At 42.4% G+C, this 23412-nt stretch overlaps 1 protein-coding gene across 1 annotated transcript in view; it reads left to right on the top strand.

The window, feature by feature from the left end:
- Positions 1–246: 246 nt before the first annotated feature.
- Positions 247–23412, top strand: part of LOC137199911 (myelin transcription factor 1-like protein) — a 120549-nt gene continuing 97383 nt past the window's right edge. The window contains exons 1-2 of the mRNA XM_067614522.1: positions 247–485; positions 2360–2429. The gene's annotated coding sequence lies outside the window, so the exon portion shown is untranslated. The remainder of the gene's footprint in view (positions 486–2359; positions 2430–23412) is intronic.

Raw genomic sequence — 23412 nt, 5'->3', positions numbered from 1 at the left:
TATAATTAACTTTAATAACAAGTGTCAGAGTGATATACTGTTTTAGCTACCTGTTTACAAACGTCATGTTGACATGCATGTTGACATTCATCTTGAATTATTGAAGAAATCTGATTATTATTATCGTAATATTAAAGACGGACATTAAAGCTCTATACCATTCCTTTTACCCCTGGTCTTCATTTTTGGGTGACGCAGCTCCGTCTCTCTCTGTGTGCCTGTTGGTCTTTGTGTGTTTAGCACGTGGATGTGGTTCAGCACCAGGAACTGTCCATCACTACAGCCCAGACACCCTCCTCTACCTCCCGGTCCCACCGCCCACAGGGCTGCCTGCAGCCAGCCGCTGCTCATAGTCTACTATGAACGCATGCCAGTTACTCTAACAGTCACTGTTAACTACTGTTAATTAGGTAATTATCATCTTTGAGTCGAGTTATAAAAAAATAGTCTTTCTCCATCCGAAGAAGTTCGTACCCTCAACAATGGTAAGTCAACTTAGATAAAAATTAAATGAGAGTTTCACTGCGTAGTATATTGTTCCCTTACCTTGCTAGCCGGCTAAAGGTGCTAGTGAGAAAAGCAACTTTTAAGAGCTCGGTTTGGTTTGTCTTTGAAATAAATAAATAAAGTTTGGTTTCTCGTTGTTAAAAAAGGGTTTTTGTTGCTGTTTTAAAATCACTTAAAGTTAGCTACATGTTGACCTCTAGTAGGTCATGCTGACTGTGATAAAGTGATTTTAGCTACTTTACTTTACTTCAGGTTTTAAGCTAGTGTTCACTCAAACTGAACGTAAATTAAGTACTTCTCGTGCATCTGAAAACAAAATTTTTCAAAGTTGTCTTCATAATTGGTTACATATGTCTTGCTTCAGTAATGATGGGCTTTTTCACAGGCCTTCCGCAATGCGACATTTGTGACCCGTCATAGCCGTTCAAGTAAAAGCACAGGTGTAAGTAATGATGCTAATTAACGTCAATTAAGGCTCAGCCAAAAGGAATAATAGCAGGGCTGTGGCATTAGTACACGGGAATGAAATGTTGTCGGCAGTAGACAGTCGAAGAAATATTCATAAATATTCAGACCTTATGAGTACAAAAACACTCCATTACAAGTAGAAATGCTGCATTCAGAACCTTACTTTAGCAGACGTACAGTAGTATTGATAGCAAATTGTTCCTAAATCTAAAAATGCAAAAAAATAGGTCCCTGTGACTGATTATGTTATTAGCTTATACATGACATTATTACACTGTTAATAATGATGCACCAGTGCTGCATTTTACGGTTGTACTGGTCCAGTTGGAGCTAGTTTTATATAGCCTACAGGTGGAAGTTTAGTCCTTTGACTAGAAAACCAAGTTGACACTACTTTGGAAACCACCTTGCAAAGCATTGTATTGTATAAGCCTATCAGACATTTTCTAGGTAGAATCTCACAACCCAGTCACCAGAATAAAACGTTGGCATTGCACGTTTCTGCAAACCAGAGTAAAGAGGAATCTCTACGTTTCAATGTTGATCGCATTTTAAGCTTCTCGCGTGTCATTTAACGCAGCATTAAACGGTTGTTATCAGTTGAATAATTTTGTTTTATGGTGTGGCAGCGCCGTGGTTAAGGTCTGATTCTGTTTAGGCATAAACACTTGGTTAGGATTAGGAAAAGATCATTGTTTGGGTTAAAATATTCGATTTTGTCGCCAGAAAAACGGCTGCAAATGTTCCAACGTCGTCGGTTGAAACGGGAAGCGAGCAGTGGTCTCTGCTGCTTTGATTCTTTTGTAACTTTCTACCATGTAACTATTTCATTCAGACTTCTGCTTCTGTGCTGATACGTGAGTGAGTATTATAACACAAGAAGTGCTTTTACATGGATTTCCAGATAGTATTCCTAATGTGTCATGATTCCTTAAATTACCAGCACTTTCCGTATTCGTGCACATATCTCCCTTTTGTTTATTTGTTTAAGAATGTGGGGTAAATTAATTGTGCTTGATTGGCATTAACATAGCCAAATAAGAATTTGAAATTGCTAATACTGAACGCCCTGAGGGCATCTGTGTCCCAACCCACCAGAGTACTTATCATGCCTTCCTCAACTGCCTGGCAGCATTGTTGGAGAGAGCAGTGCTTGTTGGTTCTGCAAAATACTGCTGTATGGCATTTGATTTGTTTACTGTTATGGGGAGGATCAAAACAATGTGCCTCATATACATGTATACTGAATTGGAAGAGCACAACATAGGCTCATGTCTTTGAATGTTGTTCTGAATATTTATGTGTAAACATGAATTTATTTGAATATGTTATTGGTTGTCATATAAGCGTATGAAAAGTCCCCAATATTCTCTTCTGCCTATAGGGTGGCTGCTGCATTTTCAGCTGAGTCTCCCCCACTGATGGAAAATGAATGAATTAGCACCTCTTGTCCGGTAAGAAATGAACCTAATTTATAATCTAATTATGATGATGTCTCAGGGATCAAATTAACATTCTCTGTGTTTGCATATCTGGGTAAATATGGAAATCATCACGTTGTTATTCCCCTTTTCATTCACACAAGAGTGCGCATGAATGTCACCCTCTTTATGGTTGAGCATGATTATATTGTAAATATTGTGTCCTGTTTGGGAGCAGTGCATTTCCAGCGCTCATCACCGAACACATGGCTACAACTAGCCTGTTTCAATACTCATTCATCTTCTGCGCTCTTAATTCTGGTGCTCAGCCAGCCTTGAAGCCTGGAATGGGGGAAAAAAAGCTTTAATTAATAGCAAGCCAGCGATCAGCCAGAGACTTCCTTTAAGTTTGCATCTTGTATCTCTCTCAGCTCTCTGAATGATCCCAGGCCAAATAATGTGCACTGAACCACGAGTGGAGCTCATTTTGCCTTTTTAAAGGCACAAATTTGTGTCTCTCCCATTTGAAATAAATGCACTGCACATGTTCCACATGGCTCACTATCACCCCCCATCTCCTCTCTGTTCTCCCTCTCTCCCTCCCTCCATCTCTACCCGGGGCCCGTGGGAAGAACTGACTCTGGGAGCAGACAGTCTGCAGCCCTGAATAAATGTATAAGAGGGAGAAGGGGAAGGGAGGGCACATTAGCAGGCAGAGAGAGAGCAAGGGAGGGAGAGAGGACATATTGAGTGTTGGAGGACATACATGCACAGTGTACAGAGAGAGCGAGATACACAGATAGAGAGAGAAAGAGACAGAGAGAAGGAAACCAGTTCAGCTTATAGGACTGAGAGAGACGAGAGAGCATTTTAGTTTCCTTCAACCATCTCTCCCTCTCCTCTCAGAACAAACACATGCTCATACACACTCCCACCCTCTCTCCCTAACACACACACACACACACACACACACACACATACAGACACACACACACACAGGCACGATTGCTTTAGGGTATACCAGTCGGCTTTGGCAGTCCTCTCCTTTGTTGTTTTTGCTATTGGTTAGTCTCAGCGGCAGCGCGGCGTGCGCCTCTATCGCTGGGGTGGGTGCATGTGTATGTGTGTGTGGAGTCTGCAAGGCGGTGTGTGAAGGATGCCACTAGCAGTACCCGGGTAAGTCAGCTCCTTCCTTCTTTCCCTGTCTTCCTTCCTCTTTCTCCTTTTTCTTTCAGCTTTTCTTTCTGTTCGTTCTCCTCTCTGATATGCAGTCTCTTCATCTCGCCTGGGATACTCGCCTCTCTCCCCCTACCGTGCACATCCGCTACGTACAGCTCTCTCTTCTCTCTCTCTCTCTCTCTCTCTTTCTCTCTCTCTCTCTCTCTCTCTCTCTATTTCTCAGTGCTCTCTCTGTATGCTTTCTCTCTCCCTCAGTGTCTTTCTCGGTCTGCGTTACACCGTCTCCTCCCGACTGTGCTCTCGCCATCCCTGCTTCCCTCGCCCGTTCCTCCGCGCTCTCTCTTTCTCACTCTCTCTCTCTCTCTCTCTCTTTCTCACTCTCTCTCTCCAGGCTGCGCCTCATTGGTGTGTCCTGATTCCCTTTTTCCATTAGGCTCCAGGCCCATTGGTCGCCTGCCTTCCAACCATTATCTCTACTCCTCCACCCCTCTGTCATCCTTTCTCCCTTCGCTCTCCCTCCTTCCCTCATTCCCAGTCATCTCTCAAGTCGTAAAAATGATTTGCATGCAGGGGGAGAGCAGAACTTTTCAGTGAGCACAGTAAGTGAATTGGGGGAGAGAGTAAGGGAGAGAAGTAAAGGGAAGACTGTGAAAAAAGGAGAGGAAGCGCATTCTGGAGAGCAGGAGGAAAAGTTTAAAGAGAAGACTGCCGTTGGTAGGTCACTTGTACTCGTTTATGGCATCTTATGCTTTTGCTTGTCAATTGATTTAGGATATAAGGTACATACAAAATCTTGCAGAGAAAATATTGGAACATGAGATAGCTAAATCAATATTTCTAGATTCAATCAGAGGCTGATCAACAAATTATGAGCCTTAATATTCCCAGTTGTCCTGTAGTGTTAGTTGCTGTGATGTGACTCATTGTTTAGATCGGTTTAGTAGTTTGATCTCGTGGCACTGGTGCAATGACTTGAGTGAGAAAAAGTAACAGATGGCTGAGATGATTTGGATGCTTTATTGTTGTTTCAGTCATGTTGCTCTGGGATGGTTGATATCATTTTTATGTGAAATTGCTTTTTACTCTCCAGCATTACTTTACCCACTAATTAATAGGCCGAATGTTCTCCCCGCTGACATCTTCAATCGAGAATGAAATCAAAGTAATTTTTATATTACAAAAAAAATATTTAAAAGTCGAAGTCTGAAACGAGTGCCCATTTAAAAGTTTGTTCTCTAAGTTTTGTGCTCCTGCTGTGGATAATGCTGTACTACAAACCTCAGCTGTGTTGGAAAATAGTTTTTGTTTAGACGTTTGTTATCACTATATATTTGTTTAGCTGTTACATATTATGTTGTTATTATTGAAAATGAATTTAAGTCACTGTATGCACAATTCCATTTAGCTGTAAACTGAGTCTGAAGTTTTATTAAGCTTTTATGCTTTGCTAAAATCAGTCTATTACGTTGTGCGATGCGTTCTATTTGCTGTCACTCTGAGGTCTGAAAGGTAGCGAGGACACTGTTTGGCATCCAGGGAAGGAGGGGAGGTAGGCGCTGTGACTGCTAGAAAACAATTACAAGTTGTGGAAAAAGATCCAGAGAGGGGAAGGAGAAGATTTAAAGTTGGAAGAGAGCTTGAGTTCCCAACTTCAAATACAGTAAACTCTTTGGTTGAGTCACATGCATATACACAAACAATCATACACACACACACGCACGCACGCAGTCCCTTCGGTCTATATTTCATCCGACACACATTATTTTTCTGGTTTGCGTGCAGGAAAAGACAATGCAGATGTTGTTGTGTGGCTCCCGTGGGTGGCATATACTGTACACACACAGCAGAAGGCAGATGCGCTGCAACATGTTTCATTCTGTCAAGACAAACAAAGCTGTGATACAAAGTGAGCTACTTGTGTCTACTCTCCCTTGCCCAAAGTGTGTCAGAAAGAATGTTTCTCATGTCAACAAATGATGGAGACAATGTTTGGTGCCATCTGGGGATGCTGTGAGGGAATGTAACAGTGCTTTCCCCATGCCAAGAATATTTTTATTGGAGGTCCTCTTATCACCATACTCACTTTGGTAACTGGAAGTCACTAGTTTTTTGTAGATTCATTCCAATCTCAGTCTTGTACCATAAAATAGTTATCAGACAGAAGCCGATGAAGACTGCAGACAGTCCTTCTTCCTCTATCAAGTTCTGCTAGTAAGAATAATAAGGTCTTTTTATGCAATATAGTTTCCTTCCGTGCCCTGTATCTTACACAGGGTTGTGTCACTATATTGAAACGGCCAGTACAAGCCGCCTCGCCGACTTGGCACGAGGTGAAGTCATGTTCTTTGGGATGTTCCTTTAGTTGGAAGAGGAAGGAAATTTCTTGCTTGTTAGGAGGAGACTTTGGCGGTTGGTGTGCTGAGAGAATGTGTGTGACTGTGTGTATGTGTTAGTGCGCGTTTGTGCCACCGTGGTGCCTGATGTGCTTTGCTGAGCGAGCCGAGGACAGGGAGACAGCTGAATGTGATTAAATTATAGAGGGAAAGCACGCTACCCGGGTCTTACTGAGACCAACATTGTGGGAACCCCCCTCCCTCTCTCCTACCTTTTCTCTCTCTCACTCTCTCTCTCTCTCTCTCTATCCCCTGTCTCTCTCCGGTATGAAAGTCGAAGAGCCCAGCCCCTCATAATCCCAACAGTCTAGTCAGAGCTGGAGGGGAGAGGAAATTGGGTGCTGATGGGATTGCTGAATATGAACTGTAAGGTTATAAGAAATGTACTGATGTGCTGTACTTGGGTATTGTAATGTGTGACCACTAGTCCCTTCCTCTCTGCTCAGTATGTGATTTTGTTATTGTTCTAAATACTTATTTTATCCATGTCTAAATACAGTAATATAATGTAGCAAGAAAAAAAACCCTACAGATTTTTCCAGAAGATATATGACCACAGACTGAGTCCACTGTATGAATGGGTGAGGGTCTTTACTCCAGCCTTGCGTGGGAGATACTGTATGTCCCATATTCCTCAGCAGCCTAATGAATGAGCAGCAGAAACCCTCCGGGGGATCTCCTGTATGCAACCGGCAGGGGTGGGGGGCAGCCACGCGCTAATATTAGCCTCCATGTTGAGTGGCTGGATCACACATCCATCCACACACTATGCTTAGTATGTCTGAGCCATACAGACCATAGCATGACTCTGCATTAATGCTACACTGTCTGATCTGAGTAGTGGTCAGTTTTGCAAGTGCCTTTAAATATGTATCTACAAAACATAGAAATATATTAAAAACACATTTTGATATATTCCATTTTACATTATAAATGTATGTAAAATAGACCAATATGTAAATTTACATATTCGTGTTGCTCTCAATTTGAAGTCTGAGGGAAACCATGTCCAGTATACTAGAAATGATGGTGAGGTTGTCTATTAGATTAAAAAAATTAAACTTGAATTTATGCTTGGATTTCAACAAGCAGAATTAGTTTGTGGGTGGGAAGCCAGTGAGGGATCACAACCTTGTTGCTGCACTGGCAACTCCAGTTGGGGTGCCTGCAATAAGAGGGATAAGCTCAGGGGAGAATGGTGAGAGCCTCATACGCGCCTCTTGTGAGGCTGCTTGCTGGCATGTGAAAAGGAAGCGGCTGCTGACAGCGTGTGTCAGAGGACACTGTACTACAGAGGAAATGCATTCCAAACCAGCGTGAAAGGTTGTCAGAATAAAACGGAAACAAATATATACAATGCAAGGCAATGCTAAATTAGTTTGATATTACTATGACAAAAACTGGGGATTGTAAAATTGTATCCCTTCAACATATTGGTGAAGATGATTTAACCTTGAATCACATCCCTGTATACACCTACAGTAGAACTTATGGCCAGACTCTCAAAATAGCTCCGGTCTGTAGCCTCTACTCTACTGGATGCAGCTCCCAGTAGATCGTGCTAACTCCAGCTCCCCACCAGGAGCATATCTCCCTAACACAGAGCAGATCACCCTCTCTCCCTGTGGTGAAGGCTAAGACAGGCTTACAGGCTGGCCTCCTAACATAACCTGCCCTTGACGTCAGGCTGTTGTGCACCCATAGAAATGCTGGCCTGCAGTATATTTGCCCTCACCATGGAGGCTGTCTGCTGCTGTCCCTAAGATGAATCATAGTATGACACAAATCGATCACGCAGCAGCTGGGATTCATTTGAACATATCATCACAAATGTTAATTTTATTCATTTATTTTTGTCTCCCAAACATACAATGGCCAGAATGAACAGGCTTTGGTTGTGTTGTGAACGTGTATCCTTGTGAACCTGTGTGAAGATACCATAGGGAATCAATGTGTTCTTCCAATCTTCTCAATGACGTGGTCAGGCTAGGGCGGAGAGGGGATTGATCTATTTGAGCAGACACAATGTCAATACTGACGTCTACTCAGTGTAAGATGTAGCTGCTTTCGTGTCCTTCACACATGCATCCTTGCTACTCTTGCTACTACAGGCTATTAATTATGGCACATTCATCACTCAAACCCAAATTCATGGTTTAGCAGCCATTGGAAAATGTAACTTTGGCCATGTTACATATTAGAATTACTGTGTTTAAATTATTAAAATACTACAAACTTGATAGGGACAATGTGAAACTAGCCAAAAATAATACATATTTAATATGTATTTTAAAGGTTAATACAATTACAGAATTACACCTTCAGAAACTGCAGTTGCGACTGCTCTTACCTTCAAAACCTGAGATAACCGAGTGACTCTCTTGTGCATGACCATGTAAACAAAACATTGTTCGTCTATGTTTATCATAAAATCAATGACATGGGAATGCTTCCATCCAGATAAAGCTAACTTTTCAAATATATATTTTAAATAAATCATTGTAATATGAAAGGGGGATGAGTCATTTTCATGAAAACATATCAGGGATGAGGTTAGGATGTAGTTTTTGGATATGCCAATTTCAATATCACATGTGGAGGGATGTACTTGTATAATTAGTTAATAATTGGTATCTGTCATGATACTGCTGAAATTAAAAAAAAAGAAAGGTGACATTACTTGTTACTGGCAAAAGTAATAATAGTAGTAATAGAACAAGTTCTCACCTAAATCTGGTTGTTCACCCTGCTTGTAACATAGGTACATAGAGAGAATTTTGATGTGGGTATTCCTCCCGAGATAGCACGGGTGCCCCCTGCCATACACACACACACACACACACACACACACACACACACACACCTCCGTGCCTGTCCTCGGGGAAAACATGATCTATCTCCTGGCGGGCAGGCCAATTAAAAACCAATCAGGCTGCTTGGAGTGCGCTGGTAATGGGAAAGCCACGGCAGTGGTGGTAGTGGGGCTGATTAATGGACACTTTCACCTTGTGGCATAACAGCCTCCCACAGGCATCCATCACCCCAGGGGACAACGCTCACCTACACCCCAGGCCCCACACCCATCCAGCACTATCAGACATATTGTATAAGTTGCAAATGTCTAGGTATATGATGATGAGCATCAAGTGCCAGACTACGTAGCTTTATATTAGCCTGTCTGACCTGTGGGGCATTGAGATCATTTGTTGTAAGGTGACATCCTAACTAAATCTGGGCTGTGTTGCACTGCTTCTTTTATTGGTTAGACATTGGACGCCATTCCAGATAGAGGGTATGCTGCCCGACTATGCTGGAATGCTCCTAATAGTATTAATAGCTAAAACATTTGACCTCTGTACCACTGATATTTAAAGGCTTTGGAGATAATGTTGCTGCCTATTTCTATTGTTTTGTCAGGTAAAAGCTGGACTATACACATGTGCAGACACATTTTTAACAGTAAAGTCAAGACACTCTTGCTAAGGAGGAGTGCAAACAGTGTGTTTGTGTCTTTCCCTTCGGTGCCATTGTAAGGCAGCAAGCATTCAAAATAAAAGTATTAAATGGTGTGAGTGAGGTTCGTTCCATTTCAGGAGCTGCCGTGACCTACTTCACACAGCCAGGCAGCTAGCTGTAAATAAGGATTTTCATAACCTGGTTTGGCCTTTTCCCATTAGAGGCACAACTGTGCCTTGAAGAATATTACAAAGAGCACAGGAGCAGCTGTTAGTGCTGCTACGATATCATCAAAGCACTGACCTTGAGACTGCTTGTGTTGTTGTCATGCAATTACAATTAGTTTTAGTATTACATTTAGTATGAACTGCAGGCTGGGTATGCAAACCATGATAGAAATGGAAGGTACTCAAGCAGACAATTCAATCTTTTGTGCCCCCTGCTATACCCTCTCTATGGTAATGTTTTCTATGTCCAGTACCCTGGTACCCTGCCTTCACATACAATGAGGGAGGAAGAAATATCAGAGATTCTAATCCTAGCTAGTTACGTGAGCTAAACTTCTCATCCATGAGGCTGTAGCTGATAATTGACATTAGAAACCTGAGATGAAGCTCAGTGATGTGCGCAACACTTGAATGTTCAGACTGAACTGCTGCCAGTTATGTATCATTAAATCCAAAACTAAAAAGCCTCCAGAATTCAGCCATTTCCAAACCACAGAGAATATGAGTGTCGATTTACATATTTTATAGAAATAAGACAAAATGTGTCTTTGACATGACTCATAAATATACAAATAAGTAAAAACCAGGTTTGTTTTTACCAGCGTTACTGTAAAAACAAGTTTACCTGTTGTGAGGTCAGATTTATTTTCATGTTCTGCCTGCTCACATAAACTCACATAAACCTTTGCAAATTGAATCAGCCGTAACATTCGTACCTGTTGACATTTTTTCTCTCTAAACAATGACACCATGTCAGTCAAAGAATCTGGCTACTTGGAATGGGACACCAGCATATCAGGGTATACAGGAGGGAAGGAAGGACAGAGAAGAAGAAGAAAGAAAGAATGACAAAAAGAAAGAAAGAGGAAAAAAAGAGAAAGGGAATCTTTGCTAGGCCAGTCTAGGGGAAAGTGGTGTGATATTGGAAAATGATTACCAAACAGGCATCCATTATTCAACAGGGCAATCAGGGACGGCACAATCTCCTTATTTATGCTAGCTCTGTAAATCAGATTTGTCGGTTTTGATCACTCTAAAATCTCCCAGTCACACGCCGGCAATATTGGCCGAATATTACACTGTCTAATGGGTAATTGACGACGGCATGTGACACTGGTCGAAACGAATGGACGGCCTACAGGAGCAGTGAGTGGGGGGCTATTGGAGGTGTGAGGGGAAGAGATGACTGTCGAGTGTAGTGTTGCATTCAGCAGGCATATTACACGTCTCTACATATACAGGCTTCAACCCAGTTCCCCTCTCCATAGAGACAGTGATGTGCAGGGCAGAATGAATATAAATACAGAAATGTATGTGCCGCTGACTAAAGAGGGCATTGTATTAAGCAGTATTTATTTCAATCAGCACTCAGAGTAGTTATTGTTATAGACAATGAAACAGTCAATTCTCATGATCCTATTATTATTGTTATTTTTTTTCTTTTTCCATGAACTGAATAGCTTCAATGTGAAACATGTTGGAGATGAAGTAGACTCAAAGGAAAATTCAGATAAATGCAGCTGGTGTGTGGAGTTCGGGCAAGCATGGGTCTGTGTGTGTGTGTGTGTGTGTGTGTGTGTGTGTGTGTGTGTGTGTGTGTGTGTGTGTGTGTGTATGGAAATAAATGTGTGCATGATTGAATGTGTGTATGATTCTGCAGGCAGGCAGACATGATGTGCTCTGAGTCGCAGCGTCTCTGTGAGGGTGGCCTGACCTCTGCCTTCAGCTCCGCTTCACAGGACAGCAGCAAATGAGAGGTGTCATCGCATGACAGCAGCACAGCCCCTCTTTAGGACTGACAGCTCGGCGTACGCACACACGCATACACATGCTCAGTAGGTTATTAGTTAATTTTCAACAGGGGAGATGGCCCAATGGGAGATTTAGGGTTAGGGTTAGGACTGTAGGATTATCATATAGGCCTAGACTAATTCTTGATATTATAATTGCCATTATAATTTTGATTTAATAGAACTGCTATTAGGCTAAATACATATTTTGTGTAGGCCTATTGTTTTACCGGATGTGGACATTAAGCATTTTTATAATGCTTATTTTTCAAAACACACTGTAGTTTTGACGGTATAAACTTTACCTTGAATTATGGAACTGTAGTAGCTGAACGCGGTGGGTAATTTCTTCACATTACCTGCTCCACTCCCAGGTTACACCAAATATATACAGTAAAAACTATATCTGCTTTCATGTATCCCCTAAAATATTTTCATATATTTTCAGCAACACATTTCCTACTGAATGATCACAGAAATATTATAGGAATATTACAGACAGCAGTGTGTCTCTCACTCTTCCGCGACTACAAGTTGCTACTTGTCACTTTGATCATAAAGGTGACAATACTCTATAGAGTATATAGGCTACAATATAGTATAGAATTGAGTATTTATGGTATATAGTTTAGAGAATATTATAGAACCAAGATGTAACTGACAGAAGGGTGGGACTGAGAGAAAAAGGCGCAATTACAAATATGTCTGCTACTTCAGCACCACGGACAGTGCCAGAGATTTTTCAATACACAGTACAGTCAGGCTACTGATATTTCAGAGTCATGTTCAGGGCCATAGATTTATACTTGCACAAACCTCAGTCGGATAAAGGATCAATGAGTCAGGCAGACTAGACTGAACATACTCAACTAAACAACCCCTCTGCCCCTGCACTCTCTCTGCTACTAGGGGATGGAGAGGGGGGATGGCAGGTTAACAAGCGGGATGCATTTTGGTCATTTTGCTACATCCCCCCTCATAATGCCTACTGCACATGCTCACACATATGTGGAATCAAATGTGCGAATGTAGGCAGGCATATGTGTACACATGCATGCAAACATGCAAGTTGAGCGACACGCTTGCAACAGTTGGAACATAAACAGACATAGATGCATAAATATTGACTCACACACACACACACTTCACACAAACTCCCAGGAAAACAGCACAGATCGATAGCTTTGTTTCGTGAACATACAGCTTTTGTTTGGGGAACAATGATGTGGATTCAATTTTGACCACTTAGTGCTTATGGCTTGCTTTGACAAGCTCCTAAAATCAAACTCAGACACAGAAAGGATTGTGTCAGACAACAATCTAAGCACACTCATTTTTGATTTGGTTCCTTTTTGAGGAGTGTCAGAACAGTCTTTTGAATTGGAAAGGCCATTTTAGTTTAGATAATCTGTCTTTCTGTCGTGTGCATTTTAGTCGATCACTTTGTTTTGGAGTCCAATTTTTGGAGCCCAGTTGTAGTGTAACATTTTGTCAAAGAAGCTCAGTAATCGGTAAATCATCACACACAGGCAAGAAAATACAATCTTAGTGTGTCATCAAACATAAAAAAAATTGTTTGTGGCTACCTTCAGGGAACTGAAAGAGGCAGAATGATATTTCAAGTCATTAAGAAATAGTAGGCATCCTCTTTTTGAAAGAAGCAAAGTGCAAATGCTGATATTTACATAATAATAACAGCATGTTAAAAATAAGTTAATATTTAACTAGGGCTGCAACAAACAGTTATTTTCATTATTGATTAATCTGCAGATTATTTTCTTGATTAATTATTTGGTCAATAAAGCATCACAATATATAGAAAAATTATGATCCTATTTTCTCAGAGTCATATTGCGTGTTTTGTCTAATCAACAGTCCAAAACACAGATTCAATATACTATAGAGAACTGAGAAAATCAATATTTACAATATTAGAAGCTGGAACCAGCATTTGGAAGTTTTGCTTTAAAAAATTACCAATTGATTATCGAAATTATTGACAATTAATTTTCTGTTGATTGACTAATCAATTAATCTAAGATAAAGCATTTAACTTTTAACTACTCAGTATCTCTCAGTATACTCATTGTTGCAGTGCACTGTTATGTACTCTTGCTTTGGCTAAGTATGGTGGCACCTCAGGGACTACAGTGTTAATCACGCTGGGAGAAGGAGAGTGAGATAATGACAGAAGGTGCACATGTGTATCTCAAACCTCACATGTTTGTTTACATGTTTTATGCACATGCCTCCTGCGCATTTTTGTGTGAGTGTGTTAGAGGACAGAGACACCGCTCCTCAAACTAGGGCATATCCACCTGCCACCTGGAGGCCTCCTCAGACACGGCCCCCTGAAACTGCTGACAAGGCACCTCTGGGCCTTCCTGCTAACTCCCACCCCAACACACACACATTTCTAGTTGCTCCATCTCTCCTCATGTACCCTTTCCCTGTCTGTCCTTCCTCTGTTCCTCTGCTCCCTCTGTCATCTCCTTTATCTCAGCCTGTCTGTCTCCCAGAATCTTGTGTGTCTCTCTTCTCACTGTACCCTCCCATATCTATCCTTTTGCTCTGGCTCTGACTGCAGTGCATCTCTGTTTCATTGTTATCCTGCTCTCTCTGTAACAGGATTTCCCCTGTCCTGGTATATGATTATTTCAAATAACACTGAAGGGGAGGGGGGTTTGGTGCAAGTTTTCCCTTCACTTCTTCATCTCAGTTCAGTGGTTAACGAGGGGGATGGATCACATATTTACTGTTAACAAGGAGGATGCCATCGTTTCTCATTCCCCCTCACCAATTGCGCCCCACAGTCCCATGCATAATAAATCAGACCCTCTGTGTCAGCATCGGTCTCTGCATACAGACAAGAAAGTCAAAGTGTGTAGTGTGATCTGCTACAAAATGCAGGAGAAATTTGAAGCTATGCACTCAGAGCTGGATTCTCGCTTCCCTTCCATTGCTGCAATGTATTCAGGTCATTGCCAGGTCTCTGTTAAAACGCTTCTTTGCTTTGCCTGTGTTAAGCTCCCGCATCTTGTTCATTTTACTCAAATCTGTGTACCCCCTGCCCTGAATAAATAGCACTACACATTTTAGTTCTTTAGTCTTAGCCCTCGCCACCGCTCACTTCACGAAAGAAGGCACTGCCCTGCTCGTGTAAGTGACCTAATTTTCCTGCTCGGCCCAGCGTTTTCCGATGTGAGCCGTTCCAAAATAGCTTGGCTACAGCAAAGCGTGGCAAACTCATTTCCATCTTGCATAACAGAGACCAAACATCCCCCCCCCCTTCCTAAGCTCAATGGCAAGATGGCACATACTCTCACAGGCTGAATATCAGCTTCCCACCTCATTGTAAGAGAAAGATGGTGATATTATGAATTTCACTACTTCATTTTCACCCCAATTTGTACATTATATCTGTACTGTCTCTCTTATTTATTGTACATGTCATTTCTGAGGGTAACTCTGACTTGGTTGATCAAATTAATGGAAAATGAATAGAAAAGATACACAGTCACACTGCACAGGTAGCAGAAACAGGGCAAAATCAAAAGGCTTCCAGAAGGATCGAGGGCAACATATTTCAGACATAGTTTATACTATGATCTATATTTTATACCATAACAACATCAAAATAACTATTCATATACTATAAAAAACCCCATTACATTGTAAGCCCTGCATAATATCACAGTTAGACGTCATTACAGAACAGTATAAGGACCTACATGCAATTGGCCCATATCTACTCCCTGTCATTGAATTGGCTTTGGATTGAGATAATGAGGAGTAGGGGGTTGAGAGAGGAATCATTATTTTACCCATGGCTGCGGCGCTTCTTAACGGGGTCTGTAGGGCGCCTTCACAAAGCTAATGTAGAGAAATGGAAACAGATGGAAGGCATGATTATTTGATCTGCAAAGAGCTCTTGGTGGGCTTTGTAGTAACTGGACTAGACTGCTTAGAGGCAAGAGAGTGGGTTGTATATGTCTGTGGGTGTGTGTGTGTGTGTGTGTGTGTGTATGTGTTCTGAAGTGCGTTAATGTGCCCGGGTGTGGGTGGCTATTGTGTGTGGACGCCCGCATGCATGTGCAAGTGTGTCTGTCCATCTGTTCGCGTGTTTGAATGCATCACACGTGCCTGCGTGTGTGTTTGCGTACTCCTCTAATAACAATAAGATTATTTGTTTCACACTCCAAACATATGGCAGTCTAATTAGGATTGAGCAATGAGCGGTGATACAGGTAGAGAGCTCATTCACAGTATAGGCAGTGTACAGGTCTCTTGGTTTAATGCTGACTTCTGTGTGTGTGTGTGTGTGTGTGTGTTGGTGCATGCGTGCGCTGCTTTGCTACACACTATCTTGCCATGTTTCCTGTTAATTTGGTAACTGTGCAGAGCTCTGTAACTGTAGGCAGCAGCAAGGCCGATTTTGTGTGAAGGGCACCCATTCTGAAATGTTCATTCACACATGCACATTTGCACAAATGCACTCACCCTGTACAGGTCTCATCTGCCTCACACCTACACACAAGCTGTATGTATACCGTAGATGTGTATCTGTGCATGTATAGATTAGACAACAGTGTCATTTCCTCTACTGCACCAGGTGTCCACCCAAAAAGACCATTCCCACTGTGAAAAATACATAAACACACAACATATAGAAGCATATGGTTCTATACTGTACAGCCCACACACAACAGAGAGAGAATTGGTCAGGCTCTATATTATTCTATTGATCTCACTGCACTGCTGGAGCTGTCTCCATGCCTCTCTACACAGTATTCACAGCTGCACTGCGTAGATTGGCCTTGACGTGACAGAGTGGCATACACACATACATCAAATTACTGTACACTTAAGCATGCAGATAAACCTAACACACACACACACACACACAGACAGTACAGGCACACACGCATGCACTCTGACAAAACATACAACCTTCTCATTTTATCCAGCTCTCTTTGTCAAACACACACACACACACACACACACACACATACACACACACACACACACACACACACACACACACAGTCACCGAATGGGGTACATTATCACATGCGGTTCCCTGTCAGGCGAGGGGTTGGAGGACGTGGCTGGCTGGTGTGTGTGTGCGTGACTGGCGGGCCACACCTGTCAACAGTACTCCATAGGCTGGGTGCTGATGCTATCTGACAGCCTGGCTGCCATGGCAGGATGTGTGTGTGAGTGTGTGTATGTGTGTGTGTTTGTGTGTTCCGTGACCGTTTGGATGAGTCACTGTTATGCCTCCGCTGCTGTGTTCCCTAGAGGACCCTCTAGTGTCTGACTGGTGGTTTCATTGTGTGTGTGTGTGTGTGTGTGTGTGTGTATGTCTGTGTGTGTGTGCGTCTTTGTGGTTTTTGTCTGGCTGTATGTTCGGGCCCTATTAACAGCTGGCCTCTTACTCACACAGTAAACAAACACGTTGAACCATCAAAATTTTTAGCGATCTAGTCTCTAGTAGTGTTTGCACCATGCCTCTGCAACACATTCAAATATGCAATGTGCTGAAACACTCACACTCTTCATCTGCTGTGTGCTTGTAGCTGTAGCACAGCAATCTGCTTTAATTCATGGGAAGGATTTACATTGAAGAACAACACCTTTGCCACATTGGCTCATTGTAATGCAAATCACGTTGCTTTAAACTTAATGTTTTAGGCCACTTCACATCACATGTAGGAAACGACTACTTTCTGGATGCTACTCTCAGACACCGTTCTTCAATCATGGCCGCCACAGACCCAGCATTATGAAGCAGCTGTACCCTCCAGTGCCTCTCAGCAGCACATGCATTTGGCTGAAATATTCAGCCCGGCTCCCAGCGTTACCTTGCATGTATAATTACCGGATATGCTGCCTGCCGCTGATAACTCTCCCAAACAATGTTTGAAGGGGGAAGGCGGCGATGAATTCCCAATGAAGTGTGAAAAAGACTGATTAAAATTGCCGTGGTCAAAAGCCAGCGCACCAGTGTGTTCTGCTCTCGCGGACCAGGGGAGACGGGGAGACAGGCTCTGCAGTCGAGATAGCTAGCTCTTTTCTATACTGTGCTTGGGATTGATTTTTGGTGGTTGGGTCTGTTTCTATTTTGGTCCACAATGGAAATTATGTTGGCATATATTTTTGTGTTTTGGCTGAACCATTGTCATAATGAAAACACACACATACACACACACACACACACACACACACACACACACACACACACACACACACACACACAGAGAGAGAGAGAGATTTGGTGCAGTCCTTGAACATATAACATATCCATCCAGTAAATGGTTGATTGTACAGAATAAATGCTCCTAGTTTGAGAGGTTCATGCCATGAACATGTTTTATTATTGAAAATCATAACAGAAATGTGACAGAATGATGCCTAGTGTTAAGCTCAGTCATTCATTGTTGTTTGAGGACAATATTCCATATTATTCCATAATTTCATGTGTGACTTTTTCACAATTCAATTCAATTCACTTCATTTCAATTCAATTCAATTGGGTTTAGTGGCATGGCTGCATACAATACAATGTTGCCAAAGCATATTTACATTTATTTCTCCCTATGTGTATGCTTGATGATACAAACCACATACACTGTATATATGTAAGTGTGTATGTGTACCTGTGTGTGTGGCTGTGTACCAGAGCCCAGGCGCCTGGGAGCCTATTTGCCGACAGGAGGGAGGGATGGATGGCGTCTCATTCGAGGCGTGTGGGCGTCAAGCTCAGGGCACCTAATTACAGCCCCGGCTCCCACAGCCTGCCTGCGTCTCCCTCAGCCCCCATGTTTGGGTGCATCTTCCCTGGCAGAGTCAGATGATACGCTCCCCTCGTCTCCGAAGCTTTGGTCTCAGGAGGGCTCCACCTTAGCACAAAGCACGGCTGTGTCTGATTAGCCAGCTTAAATGAGATCCCTAGCTAGCTGGCTATATTGTCATTCTCTTTGTTGACAGTTTTGAGATGGGCTGCCAGACAGCCACCCGGCACATTTAGCTTGTTAGCTTGATCAGTAGATTTCTATATCAAGCCTAACAAACATTGGCATTACAATTCTTTAGGGATCTCATTTGGGCTACTCTAGTTGAGTAACTAGTTAGCCAGCTAGCTAGCTATGTACCTCTGGGCTAACAAGCCCTGACTAGATTTGAAAGGGCATTTTTTTTATTTTTCTTCCATTCTTTTCTTGTGCACTGATGTACAGTTCAATAATTGGTGGTTATTAGTGAGCTTGCTGGAAGAGGAGCTGGGTAGCTGGTTAACCCTTTCCTCCCTGAAAGGACAGCAGTTGTCTTTCATCTCATTTCAGAGGATTAAAAGGCAGAGAGATGGCAAGAGAGTGAGACAGAGATGGATGCCTTTAGTGGGGGTTGGTTATTATTTTTTTGCCAACAGCAGATGCCAGGCACAGTGGTTTCAACCGGGCACACTTTAAAACACAACACAGCTGCCTTCTCTGCATCTGGGCAATGGATAGAAAGAGGAGGGAGGAGAGGAGAGAGAAGCAGAGGAGAATAAGAAAAAAGACAGGGAATAAGAATGAAAGAGAGAGAGAGCTGGAGACAGACTGTGTGGGGAGAAACAGAGGAACACAAGGGAAGAAACAGGAGGAGAGAGAGGAAGAAACAAAGGCTGACACAGATAACATCTATCAGCACAGCAGAAACATGGGCCGGGTTTACCATTATAAATAGAGAGATACCCATATCCCCCTCCCACCTCATCCCCAGTTTAGCATTCCCTTCCAAAAGCTGGGAACCACTAACTGGGCCAATCCACAACAGGGATTAGCTATCTAGCTGTGGAGGCATTTAAATGTGCACATAGCAAGCTCTGCGCTTCATGTGGGAGTGACTGTAAACACAAACATACTGAGGTGTCAGAAAGAAGAAAGAAAGACAGAAAGAAAGACATGGTTTACTCTATTGTTTTTACTGCTTTTTAAGGGATGTCACATTGAATTGTAATACTATAGAGAAGACATGTAACATAGAGAATGCAATATTGTAGCATGACATTAAAAATATACATTTGAACATTTGATACAGTGCAATGTTCTCATGAAACAATTGATAACATCAGGAAAAGCAACGAGAAAATGAAGAATATTAAATGCAGAAAATGTACCAAGATTCACCAAGGATGAGAAATAAACAGGATGAGATATGAATGAAAGATTATGAATATACCAAGAGATGAAGGCAATGTTAGAAAGATAGAAGACTGTGGAGACATGCATTGTTGAAAATGTTGACCCATATATTCTGTTTAATGAATATACTGTATATGTCTCTGTATGTGCACAATGCCCAGGGGAAAATGTGGCAAGTCGCTCTTTCAAAGCTGCCTATTGAGCTGTGTGATATGCAAAATAGAGGTAGATTGAAATTTTCTTTCTTTCTCGCTCCCCACCTGTGGACAGTGGTGCAGGGCAAAAGTCAGCACCACTGAAAAGGGAATTACACACTATTATTATTTCACAGTATGTATAATTTCAAAGACCCTTGCACCACAGCATGCTTGTTTCTCTCCATCGGTCTCTCTTTCCCCCCTCTCCCTCTCCCCTTTTCTTTTGTTCTACCTCTATTAGAGTTGTCCTTGACTGCCGAGCGAGCGCGCAGTGCAGCCTTTGGTTGAGAGGAGCCAGTCAAACGCTCTCTCGCTCTCCTGTTGAGACAAGAATAGGACATGGTGGAGAGAGAGAGAGAGAGAGAGACAGAAAGGATAGTGAGAAAGAGAGGAGAGAGCCTTTTTCAATTCAGCAAACATCTTCCTAAAGCCACGAAAAAGCTGTGAATGAGACAGGAAGAGTGTTAGCAGGAAGTTGGCCTGATGACTAAGTGTCTGAAGACAGGGGAGAGCTCCAGGCATCTTGTTTGGAGAGACAGTGAATGAAAAGACATTGTCTGCCAAGAAAGAAAGCCTCAGAAATTGCAGTGCATTATTCCCTAAGAGAAGCAGGGAATGTTGAGCTTTGATCCTGGAAAACCTATGCCTCACTGTGGAATGGCAAGGTGGCTTTTTTTTATATATACCAATCATTAATAGAATATTAATACAGAAAAAGATCAAGCAAATACTGCAGAAGCTGTGGTGGCCTCTAATAATTTATTAGAACATGTAAATATGAGCATTAGTCATAATTCATTAATCCACTTGTGCCTTAGTGGATATAAGAAGATTTGGTGGTGTTGGTTGGGTGTGGAAAGGTTATGAAGTGTCAAACTGAGAAACCTCGAGAGATGAGATTTTAGGCTCCATTCACAACAACAATCCTCTTTCCCGTCATGTCAGTAAATCTTTCCGAGGTGAGTACCGGCTACTGTAGAACGGGGTTAGGGGTTAATGTTTGCCATTTTGCAAAGCACTTCGATGTAGACAGACATACAGTAAAACAGGCAAATAAACAGATAACAAACAGATGGACACGCAGACAGGTAAACAGGCAGATAGACGAGCAGACAAACAAATAGAGACACAAACAGATGACGAATAGACAGGCAGATAGTCAGGCAGATTGGCAGAGCGTCTGACAGCCTGGCCGCTTTCCGGCAGCGAGGTACTGGCTAGAAAGAGTGGCTGGCAGGCAGACAGGCAGATGGACAGGCAGGCACGCATGCACACAGAGAAACAGACACAAAAGCGGACAGACAGGAGGACCGAAGGAATAATGGATAGAGAGACTGGCTGGAAGAAAGACAGGCATGCAGAGCAGCAGACAGAAAAGCAAGCAGAGAGGTTGCCAGACAGACATGCACTGTTGGTAGCAGGACAGGCAGTTGGCATAGGAAGGAGACATGGGGACAGCAAGTGCCTCTGGCAGCGGGGGAGAGCGAGATAGAGGGAAACAGAAATAAGGGGAGAGAGAGATAGAGAGAGAGAGAGAGGGATGAGGTCAGTGTACGGCTGGCTGGCTGACTGTTGATCTGTGGCACTGGGCTGGCAGAAGAGTCTCCTCAGGGAGAGAACAGCTCCACACAGCCTCCGTCTCCATCCCCCCAGCCCTCCACCCATCCCTTCATCCCTCCATCCCTCCATCCCCCAACTGGGCTGGAAAGACAAGCCTTATGAGGAGAGAGACTTGTAGCAAACAGTGGCACAGAGAGGTGAAAGAAGGCAAACGTGTTTGAAATTAGGAGTCAGAGTGACAAATGCCAACCAGTAATGGTTTGAGGAATGAGGATGGGAATGAAAGCATCTTGCTCGGGGAATGAATGTGGGCAAGCTCTCCTCTCCTCTCCTCTCCTCTCCCCTCCTCTCCTCTCCTCTCCTCTCCTCTCCTCTCCTCTCCTCTCTACACCTCTGATGATAATATAGAAATATAAATTGTACATTGGATCATAGTTCCTTTATAAATATTGTACCGATCTGTTTTAGTAGTATATATATTTATACTATATTTAATGCATAATGCATTTCTGCATAACAAGTTCAGAAACATTCGACTTTTAAAATTAGCCACCCTCAGTACATCATATTTACATGTATGTATCATATTCACTGTTATTATACTGTACATTGAAAGCATTTTGTTGATGCACATATCCAGAGCAACTTACACTGACGCAACAGCAGCATGAGCCTTCAAGACATTGGAAACAATCGGTACAATGCAGCAGTGAAAGCCAGATGAAGCAAACATTTATATCTGGAATGATCATATACCACATATAAAAGTGTGGAGAAGGTTAAATAGACTAAAATGACTGTGTAGAAATGGTTTCATTTATTTTTTAAAAGAGAATTTGACTAAGCATAGCTGTTACTGGTATTTGTCATATAATATTTCACGATCATATTTCCAAACCAGCCGAGGCAAAATGCATTGCAAATGTTGAAAATGCTTGAACGCCAGAAGAAAAAGTCTCTGGCTTGCTAAAAAGCCTCCGGAGGTATTTTCAGGACACAGATGTAATATTAGAATATTATGGTTGTTTTGACTTACCTGTGTTTGGACAGTTGAAATATTGAATCAGTGTGTCGATATGTGATTTGAGATGCCGAGGATGTTTTATATGTTTTATGTTTTTTATGGCTTTCTCTTGGCTAGAGTTACACAAGGTTAATGTTACAGCCGTGTGTGTTTGTGTGTGTGTGTGTGTGTGTGTGTGTGTCTGTGTGTATGCGTGTGAGTGTTTTGCTGCAGGGTGCAAAGCTGCTCCAAATGTCCATCTGCTGAGTTCACAATCCACCTGAGCCCACTCATACATGCACATGTGCACCCCCCTCCACACACACACACACACACACACACACACAAATTCATGCAGTTGCACCCATGCTCACGCACACACACAAACTCACACATTCACACAGTCACATGCAGTTCATCGTACCTCAGAACCTCCAACACTCCGTTCATACCTGTACAGCCATGCTGAGCGTTCTCCTTGTTTCAGCTCTATTCAGACCTATCTTCATTCTCACAACCATTTGCATAAAAAACATCCCACCTTTTCTCAAGCTGTCACCTTGATGTAGCTGCAATACTCAGTGTGATATCAACATAACAAGTTTTCTGACAAGAATCCAGAAATGCACATATACATATTTCACAACAGGTGTTAAAAGAAGTACAGGGGGAAAGAAAGGAATGCGGAGGAAGAACCCAAACACACACACACAAACAAAGCAGGCACATATGAACACATGTACACACAAGAAATTCATACAGTGTATGTCTACGTGTACGTTTACATACACACAGTTCGCGTTTGCAGATGATTGTTTGTTCAGCTTGTATTTCAGTGTGGGCATGTGTGCTCGGCGCACTGAGTGCCAAGCTGATAATTATTGAAACGAGGCTGTGACTTGCTGTTGGTAGATCTCTGCATCAAAATTCATTTACAAGTGCCACATTAAACACCTGTTTCTTTCCTGAGGATTTGGTCTATGTTTTTCAGTGACACTAGACATGGTTGAATACTCTTACTCTTA

Source organism: Thunnus thynnus, chromosome 16 (genome assembly GCF_963924715.1).
Source record: "Thunnus thynnus chromosome 16, fThuThy2.1, whole genome shotgun sequence".
In the NCBI taxonomy this organism is placed as follows: Eukaryota; Metazoa; Chordata; class Actinopteri; order Scombriformes; family Scombridae; genus Thunnus; species Thunnus thynnus.
The sequence above is the reverse complement of the archived record's forward strand: the minus strand, read 5'-3'. Positions and strand labels throughout refer to the sequence as shown.